This window comes from Mandrillus leucophaeus, unplaced genomic scaffold (genome assembly GCF_000951045.1).
Source record: "Mandrillus leucophaeus isolate KB7577 unplaced genomic scaffold, Mleu.le_1.0 Scaffold100, whole genome shotgun sequence".
NCBI lineage: Eukaryota > Metazoa > Chordata > Mammalia > Primates > Cercopithecidae > Mandrillus > Mandrillus leucophaeus.
In genome coordinates, this window is record NW_012098099.1 from 4,376,809 (window position 1) to 4,387,561 (window position 10,753).

General features: G+C 37.1%; 1 protein-coding gene and 1 pseudogene across 4 annotated transcripts in view; one reads left to right on the top strand and one right to left on the bottom strand.

Annotated features, from left to right (window-relative positions):
- SEPT7 (septin 7) overlaps nucleotides 1-10,753 on the bottom strand; it is a 107,518-nt gene that overhangs the window by 56,848 nt on the left and 39,917 nt on the right. The gene's annotated exons all lie outside the window — the stretch shown is intronic.
- LOC105534433 lies at nucleotides 1,668-2,193 on the top strand (annotated as a pseudogene).

The window sequence follows — 10,753 nt, forward strand, 5'->3', positions numbered from 1 at the left end:
ATATCTTTTAACATACACACTGATGTCCATGCTAATACTAAAAGGCAAGTTAAACAGGCTCTATATAACGTGGCCCTGCAATTATCTTAAAAGAAGTTTACTTATTCTAATTACTATAATTGCACCAGTACTAAGAACTAACAATTCTGCTGTGTAGTTAGTAGCAAACATTCCAACCAGCTACTCAATAATTACCTCATTTGCCAATTCAAACAGCTTTCACTTGCTACATGTCTGAGGCTGGGAGATGCAACGAGGTATGTTATGATCTTTCTTGCTGTACTTAGAAACAGAAGCATTCTTTATACAACCCAGTTCAAGTGGACAACTACATTTTTAAATCATCATGTTACCAGAGAAATCCTTACTGCCTACTCAGAACATTTTCTTCATGATTATTTAGAAAATGATTATCCCATTTTTGTAGTAAAAGATATTGCCTGACCTTTCATAAGATATATACCAAGTTTCTGTAAGTTCTTTTGCTAAATTGAAAAGAGTTGAAATTGACAGTTTAAATACTGTCTATGAGCTGTCCCTCAATGATCCTCTAAATTCTTCCCATTACCTGAAATTCTAATTGATCATTCAATACACATTCCTCCTTAAAAATGGGTGGATCGGCCGGGCGCAGTGGCTCAAGCCTGTAATCCCAGCACTTTGGGAGACTGAGACAGGCGGATCATGAGGTCAGGAGATCGAGACCATCCTGGCTAACACGGTGAAACCCCATCTCTACTGAAAATAAAAAATAAGCCGGCATGGTGGCAGGTGCCTGTGGTCCCAGCTACTGAGGCAGGAGAATGGCGTGAACCCAGAAGGCAGAACTAGCAGTAAGCCGAGATCGCGCCACTGCACTCCAGCCTGGGCAACAGAGCGAGACTCTGTCTCAAAAAAAAAAAAAAAAAAAAAAAAAAATTCAAGTATTCTTGTGAATACTATTAGTCTTTCACATCCTGGAATCAGACTTTCCCTCTAATTTCTATTTTGGGCCAGCCTTAATTAAGAAAGAGTTTTAATTTGGAAGAAAATAGAGCTAGTTTTGAATTACATGAATCAGAAAAAGTAGATTCTGCAGAAACATAGCAAAGGGCTCTACAAAAGTAGAGGGCAACTTATAGCTGGCCACGGGGCACGCTAGAGTGTAAGTAAAGGAGAAATATCAGGAAAAGAGATTTTATTTTACCCGGCTATCTAATGGATAGAAGACGGGAAGCAAGGTGTTGATTTATTCTTGATCAGGTAGCATGTTCTACACAGTGGTTCTAAGAAGTGGCTTTCAAAGCAGAAGTGGGTAGTTTTTAACTATTTGAATTACATAACCTATAGATTCTTTTAAGTTCTTACTTTTTATAAATCTCATATACAAAAACATATCCCCTAAGGACCAGGGATGAAGTATACGAATGATACCGTGATTATGTGAATTATATCTCACTGATATTTCTTTAAAAATAAATGAGTACTGTACTCATTTATTTTCAATTTGCAAAATGTATTTTGCAAGTACAAAATTTCAGAATAAAGAACAGTACTTTTTTAAAAATTTCAAATAAATAATCAAAGGTAAAATTAAAATGTAAAACCTTTGTCTAATACCAAATTAGCAAATACCAAATCTGACATTTAAAAGAGATTTCTGAGCAGCTGTAGACCTCACCAAGACAATGCAGACTCCACTGACTATTCCTGTGCCTGTGCTCCAGTTACCCTGGGGCCCTGATGGCTTCAGTCGTGCCATTGCCTCTGATGGACGCTGGGGCCCTTGAAGCGAGAGGTTCCTGAAATCCAACAGTGTCCCATAGTTCAAGAATTGCAGGAATCCCAGGAGCAGTGGGCTCGAGCTGCCCTTCAGGAGTGTTACCTCTGCAGCATGCTGGCTACGGTGTGTCGACAGGTGAGCTTCACACTATACAACTGTGTGCACATGGCTGCCCACTTCGGAGCCACCCATCTGGACATGGCCAACTTCTATGTGTCACAGCTGCAGACTCCCATAGGTGTGCAGAGGTGCTGCTCTAATGTACTGACATTATTTCACAAACCTTCAAGCCTGCGCAGCTGGAGCACAGGTACAGGAATAGTCAGTGGAATCTGCACGGTCTTGGCGAGGTCCACAGCTGCTCAGAAATCTCTTTTAAATGTCAAATTTGGTGTTTGCTAATAAAGATCTGTGTTCACCTTTCTGCTTGAGTCTAAGCCACAGTATCCAAGGCCTCCCAATGTTCCCCAGCCAGGAACTCTGGGCCTCATGGAGTTATGGGCCTCCTTGGAATTCTGAGCCAAGCCCCAAGCAACTCTGGACTCCTGAGACCTCCTTTGTCTTATCAGTAAAATTCTGCAACTCTAGGAATTTTAGGTCCCGTTGGAAGGAATGCTGTACCTCACAGAACTCTGAACTCTCTAGATACAGGCCTGATGTCATTTCCTAAAGTCTGGGGCTTGAGGGTGGGGTAACACAGGTGGGCAAATTACAGAGTGGTAAGTTATTTATTGAAGAGGTTGCAAAGTTCAGCCACCCTGAAGATACTCCCAAATGCTTTCCTCCTGCTAAAGAACCAACTACTCCAGGAAAAGAGATTTCCACTCAATATTGGCAAGGATGAGATACATACGAGCATTCACACACCTATCGAAACTGTATTAGTTGGTATGACATTTTCAGTTAACATCCTTTACCATGCCATCTACTTTTGGGAATGAAACACACAGAGAAAAACACTGCAATAATATTTTAACAATAAAAAAAGTGTGTGAGTGTGGTGGCAGAGGGAGACCTTCCAGGTCCAATGATGGGAGGTAGGCTAAGCGTATTATGATACACCTATACAAATATTATTCAGCCATTAAAAATTAGCTTTTAAAAATCTGACATAGACAAATGCTTGCCATAGCATGAGATGAAGAAAGTATACAAAGTAAATATGGTATTACAGCTATGCCTAAGATGCAGAAAATATAACAAAATTTAACAGTGGTGATGTCCTCTCTCTTAAAATGCCATATACTTCTTCATATTATTTTCTAATAAAAAATTTGTAACAAGTCTTAGTTTTTATAGGAAAAAAATTTCAAGCCATAGATCTGAATATCTGTTACATCAAAAAACAGTAGTTACCTAAATATCCAACCACATTTCAAACAAATATATAATTCATGTTGATTCAACAACAAAGGCAAACATCCACATATATAAAATCAGGCTCAAAATCTCAAAGTAAAACTGTTTTTAAAGTTTATTAACTTTTAATAAAATCAATTCCTAAGATTCTATCGCTGACATTAAATATCTGACACAGTCAAGGGAAAAAAAGATACTCGAAAGGTTTGCAAGGAGTAGCATTAATATTCAGCAACTATAAAACAAGTGCACCCTTCAGACTAAATAGTCATGTCACATAAAAAACTTGAGCACGACATTAACCCACACAGAATAACAGGTAAAAAGTCATATTGTGTTTTTAAGAATCCAAGCTACTCAGCTAAACCATGTTTAAAGAAGGAAAAGAATAAATTCTCAACCATCTTTTAAATCTGACTCTTATCAGAAAAGAGCTTTGCCCAGCAATCTATACTGAATTACAAAGAGCACACATTTGCCCCGAATGCTTATAATCAAAAATGTTCAACCAAAACAGAAGTCCAAACTAAGGATTAATCAAATATTTAGCTTATTAATTGCATATCATTGTCTACCATCCCTGTTTTCCCTTTTCTTCATTCCTTGTTTTGGATCTTAAAACTAAGTCATAAAAATGCACGAATAAAAATATGTTTAAAATTAACATTTATACAATTTACTGATTTGCTAGGCATTTTACATATATAATATATATACTAAGTACATTCAATACACAATTATCTCAAGCCCTCTGTGAGATGGGGTAATCACTCACAGTACACAGCGTTCCTGTGTAAGTATCTCCATTCTACCACCATCCCACACCCACAGGTTCTTAAGGAACCCTACCACAGCTCTTTTATTTTTATTTTTCATATTTCTTTTTAGAAATGGGTCTTACTCTATTGCCCAGGCTTGTCTCGAACTCCTAGGCTCAAGCAATCCCCCTGCCTGGGCCTTGCAAAGTGCTGGGATTACACACATGAATGAGCCTGGCCTTCCTTTACTTTTTGTAATCACAACACAATGCTTGGATTATAAAAGACCAGGTAAGGTTTGGAGCAATGGCTCATACCTGTAATCCCAGCTAAGGTGAGTGGATCACTTGTAGTCAGGAGTTGGAAATCAGCCTGGCCAACATGGTGAAACCCTGTCTCTACTAAAAATACAAAAATTAGCCTGGTGTGGTGGTGTACGCCTGTAGTCCCGGCTACTTGGGAGGCTTAGGCAGGAGAAGACTGCTTGAACCCAGGGAAGCGGAGGTTGCAGTGAGCCGAGATCACTCCATTGCACTCTAGCCTGGGCAACAGAGTGAGACTCCGTCTCCAAAAAATAAAAATAAAAATAAAAAGACTAGTAAATATTTGTTGTGAAAAGGAAAGTGAGATTCAAAGTGATCTGTCCACAGTCATACAGCTTGTCTGTGACAGAAAGTGAAGTTTTCAACTAGACTAAGTATGATATTCTTTTCAGTGTAACAGTTGCTGCACTATTATACTGTAGATATAAAGTTAGTTTAAATACAGAGGCTTATTTTCATGGTGTGACAAAAACGTTAAGTCAAAAACATGAATAAAATTTTACAAAATTGCCAAAATAAATTGTAAATTCCAAATTTAAACACAACAGTGAGTTACTAGTCTCAAGATTCTAATCGATCCTATCAGACTGATAAAGTTACCACATAAATCCAAATAAAAACTGACCACATGGCACTTTAAATGTACATTACTATACCATTTATTTAATTAAATGTAATTAGTAGTGTGGATTTCCCTGGAAATTCCTTTGAGGGTAGAAGTAATATTTTCATTTTCATGTCTTCTGCTTGATCAGTAATTCTTAGCACTCACACTGCTGATGTACATAAACTTAATTACTAATCATTCAATTAAAATTTACCCTCTGAACCAGGACAAGCATGCTATGGAAGAGCTCATCCTTTATGTTATTGTTGTAATTATTTCCATCTGTAACATAATAAACAATTTATAGCCTTCTATCATTAAACACTTGAGTTAGTTAAGAATGAACTGCAAATCTTCACATTTGATTCTTTGATATGCACAATTACCTTGTATTTATCATCTGCTTACTTAAGAGTTCTGGACAGTACAAGAAACAGAAGCCCCAAAGTCTAAAACTTTCTTGCTTCTAAATAGGAGCCTATTTATTTGAACTGTTAGTAAATTTGGGGGACATCCTACTTAGTTTATCAAAATACATGTAAATATTATAACTCTGCAACACTTGTACGCATTTGCAGATAATTTTAATTTCCAAGCTAAATTTTACCAGAGCTTTTTATCTCCATTACTATGGCAGTCCAAAATTACAATTTTGCTAATTTTTCTATATTTTTAGGCATCGAAAAAATGATTCTATTCACATACCAATTCTATAACACAGTTAAATATTGGCCTTAAACACTACAAAATTACTTCAGCTCTTTCTTTTCCACATTTCTTCCTAAAAATTCAGTCCAAAAGTCATTACATGAGACTGAAAGAGGTAGATGTCCATGCTGGAGAGAAAACCACAGTAGCTCTCCAGAACAGGGTATTAGGGTATTAGAGCCTACAGAATGAGGAAAAGTTTCTAACAGAGCATGAGAAGAATGGACTAGCATGAGATGTCTGAGTTAAATAAGTTGAGGGGCATCCACATGAGAAGAATGGCCTGGCATAAGACATCACAGCACCAGAGAGGTAAGCAGGGCCACTGCCTCCCCCTTAATTACACTAATTCCTCCTGCAATTAACTAATCCATTACCTCCCTCGGGTTCTTCCCTAGTATTTTTCAGAGAAGAAAGGGAAGAACCTGAAGGAGGTGATGGATTAATTCCAGGGGGATTGATCAAATAAGTACATATATGGAGGAGAACGGTATTTCACCATCAGAAAGAAAATACAAATATGGGAGAGATGAAAATTAGGACCCTTACAGTGATGGAATGAAATCGGAGATGTAAGTGTGCACTTACAATTTTCAATACATACACACACATACATATATATAAACGTATGTGTCTGTGTATAACATACACTTGTTACTTTCTGATTTTGATGGTATATTATGGCTATATAGGAGAATATCCTTGAGGAAGAGAAATATACTAAAGTAGGGGGACAAAAGAGGAGCATCCATCTCAAATATCCTAGGAAAAACTTATGTACTGTACTTGTAACTTTTGTTAGAATTGTTTCAAAATTTAAAATCAACACATTATTTTCAGCACAGTAATCATGTGCAGTAAATAATGACGTACACTTCTAATTATATAAAATACTTTGTACCTATAATTTTCAATATTTTAGGTAGATAACCTCTTTGAGATTCTAAATATGCAATGTCTCCAGAATATAAAGACATGATAAAAATCTCAATTATATTTCAGAAAGTTTGGCAAGTCAGTGAACCCATTCAGCATCCCCCTTCCCTAATAAAATTTGATCCACAGACTTCAGCACCTTAGCCACTGCTTTAAATGGCTATATACTCCAATATAGTAAAACAGACCAAAAAAACCTCAAGACCTAGATATAAATACATGAAAATTATTACTTAAAATGCAGGGTTTTTTGGTTTTTTTTTTTTTCTTCCCCCAAAAACAAAGTTTGAGTAAAATTAACAAGGATGGCAAATTTACCAGTACAAAGGTCTTTCATGGCAGACAGGTCATACCTTCCCAATCTTTAAAATAATTCTAAGGTTCTGTAGTTCAATAGTGAAACAAGTACAATATCCTGGCATAAAACTATCTTTCAGACAAAATCCACCTGCTGCGTATTAAGAAATGTAACACTTGAAAACTTCCCACCTTGGGAGAGAATAAACCTGATTCATAATACAAAAACCACTCAATCTACAAATGCTTTCAACAGAAAGATGGACTAAATATAAAGGGGGAAATTCTGACCTCCTTTGGTGCTAGACTGCAGTCATAGCTAGGCAGGAGGTGTTATTATTATCTCATATTTAAAATTATATTTCAGACATATGTGATACAGTCACCTAAGAAAAGGATGGACCCCCTTGACCCACAATAGTATTTGGCCTCCATGACCAAGTCTAGGAAAGATTTAGAAACTACCCATTATGGAGAAGGAAAGAGCAGTCTTCCTTGCCAAGATGTAAACTACATACTAAAGGAGTCTCTTATGTGAGAATTACATTTCCATCTGTAAAGAAGCTGCATTAACATGTGCTCCCTTCATGCCCTTGCCTTCCATTCAGTACTGAGTTCTTTTAAAATACTGACAGACTATGCAGCCTTCACATTTCTGTCCCAACATCTGGCTAATTAAAATTAACAAATGTGATAACATTTTTACTTCAGTCCACCTATCCAATCAATCTTAAGTGTATTCATAACCAAGAGAACAGTTTCTCTAGGTCTCTGACAAACATGACCATCCTTACCTCTCTTTACTAATTTAGCCTATATACTATGAAGTTTATCTTAGGCTTCTCGGTCTGTCAAAAGAAAAGATAGCTGTGTTTTTCAACACTGGAGTTTCTTGTATCGTTTTCAAAGACCATATTAGGATAGTATATGTATGAGAAGCAAAAACAGATTAAGAATTATAATTCAGTGACTTGCTAATATATATTTTTAAAATCACACTGATGACTTTTTTAAAGACTGCCAAATAAAACTGGGATATTATCAAGATTACATTTCTTACACATATCAATCCAGATACTGCTCTTGTTACAGAACTAATTTTTTTTTTTTTTTTTTTTTTAACGTTTGAAAAAGAATCTCAGTCACTCTGTTGCCCAGGCTGAAGTGTAGTGGCATAATCTCAGCTCACTGCAACCCCTGCCTCCCGGGTTCAAGCAATTCTCCTGCCTCAGCCTCCTGAGTAGTTAGGATTACAGGTGCACACCACTACACCCAGCTAATAGACTACAATCCGTAAGACTGATTTTACAAGTATTTTTTCCTAATTACACTGTTCCATGATTAAGACACTGGATTTAAGCCATTAATTCAAATTAAGAATTAAGCGAACAAAACATGAATATACAAATTACTGAAAAAAAAGCACCATTTTTTCTCATGAATTAGTAAATGATTAAGATAATGGCATGCTTTTTAGCCGTAAAGTCCCCTTTCTCTAAATTTCCATAGCATTTGGTTTACACATTTCTTATGCCACTTAACACATTATGATTCATGGTATAGTTATGTGTATATTATTTTCCTCCTCTACTATTATAGTGTATTCATGTACCTTTAAAATCTCTCTCAAGCATCTAAAACAGTCATAACATCCATGGAATGAATAGCCTAGCCTTCAAATATACCATAAATCTCTTCAAATTCAGAAAAAAAAAAAATCCTTTTTTCTTAATATATAATCTTTAGTAGAACAAACTTTTAAAAAACAATTTTGCTGGCCAGGCATGATGGCTCACACCAGTAATCCCAGCACTTTAGGAAGCCAAGGAGAGGGGACTGCTTTAGGCCAGGAGTTCAAGGTTAGCCTGGGCAACACAGTGAGACCCCATCACTACAAAACAATTTTTTTTTTTTTTAATTAGCTGGGCATAGCGGTGTGTGCCTGTGGTCCCAGGTACTCGGGAGGCTGAGGTGGGACGATCACTTGAGCCCAGGGGCTCAAGGCTGCAGTGAGCTCTGCACCACTGGGCTCCAGCTTAGGCACCAGAACAAGACCTTGTTTCAGAAACAAAAGAAGAAAATGGAAGGGGAAGGGGAAGGGGAAGGGGACGGGGAAGGGGAAGGGGAAGGTGGGAGGAGGAAGGAGGAGGAGGGAGGAAGGAGAAAGGGGTAAGTAGGAAGATGGAAGTGGGGAGGGAGAGGGGGAAGGGGAGAAAAGGAAAAGGAAAAGGGAAAAGGGAAAGAAAGGAAAAGAACAATTTGCCAGTATGTGCCAAGAGCCACAAAATGTTCAAATACTTTGATCTAATAATCCTACTTCAGGAATTATTAACAAATAAATAATAATGATACTGCCCTCTGTCTGCCAACATACATATAACAAAACTCTGTGTTTAAAGATCTTCATTGTCATGCTATTTGTAACAACGGTAGGGGTAAAAACAAACCTAGTGTTGTTCATCAGTAAAAAAAATAAATTACAGGTCAGGCACAGTGGCTCACGCCTGTAATCCCAGCACTTTGGGAGGCTGAGGCGAGTGGATCACAAGATCAGGAGTTCACGACCAGACTGGCCAAGATGGTGAAACCCCATCTCTACTAAAAATACAAAAATTAGCTGGGCGTGGTAGCAGGTACCTGTAATCCCAGCTACTGGGGAGGCTGAGGCAGAGAACTGCTTGAACCCGGGAGGCGGAGGTTGCAGTGAGCCGAGACAGCGCCCTGCACTCCAGTCTGGTCGACAGAGCAAGACTTCGTCTCAAAAATAACATAACATAACATAACATAACATAATATAACATAACATAACATAACATAACATACAAAATTTATAGTATATTCAGTCTCAGATTAGACTACACATATAGTCATTAAGCATTATCATTAAAATGTTGACCAAAATTCCCATTCTGTAAAATTTTTATGGAAGCATTATGAGATCAAACAAAACAAATCATTCAAATGTCAAATGATAAAGTAATGGCAAAATATCAGATAGCCACAGCTGGAAACATTATGCAGTTGTCAAAAGTAAAATATGGAGGATAAACACAGCATATATTAATGATTATTATCTCTTGCTGCTAAGTCTTTATTTTCCTTTAGTTTTTTTTTTTTCTTTTTAGTATTCCCTAACTGTCATGTAATTCAGGAATTAGCATGAAAAAATATCCTTTTCAAAAAGGCAGGTCCTCCTTGATGACTCCAAATAAGTCTCACCATATTTATTTCTTTCCAGAAAATAGCACAATTTGTACTCATTTGACTTACTGTTTGCTTATCTCCCTAAATTAACATAAACTCTGGTAATTTTCCTACATAAATAAACACTACATAATTGCTGTAAATTTATAACTCCAAGAATGTAGTATTTATATGGGAAGATCAATGAACTAAACCAAAGGGTAAGAAAGAGAACATACCAAGCATATACACTTTAAAAAATTAAGCTTGTAACAAACGGTTTTGGTAGGGCTACCTAACCATTTAAAAAATAAACATCAGATTCCTGCCTCACAACTCAAATCAAAAAAAACCATATGGACTTAAGATTTCAAAATAAAAAATTAATTAAAGTTAGTCTTTAATTAGTCACTTAGTCTGTATACTCAATATATTTAATATGTAGTAGAACTTCTAATAACCTTGAATCAAGCAAGAAGACATTAAGAAAACCATAAAGAAAAAGACTGAGGTCAGACATAATGGCTCACACCTGTAATCCTAGCACTCTGGGAGGCCAAGGCAGATGGATCGCTTGAGCCCAGGAGTTCGAGACCAGCCACGGGCAACATGGCGAAACATCATCTCTACAAAAAAAATACAAAAACAAAAAATTAGCTGGGCACGGTGGCACACAACTGTAGTCCCAGCTACTTGGGAGGCTGAGGGGGGAGGAGGACTTGAACCCAGGAGGCAGAGACTGCAGTGAGCCAAGATTGTGCCACTGCACTCCTCCAGCCTGGGTGACAAAGTGAGATCCTGTAGGTAGGTAGATTGGTAG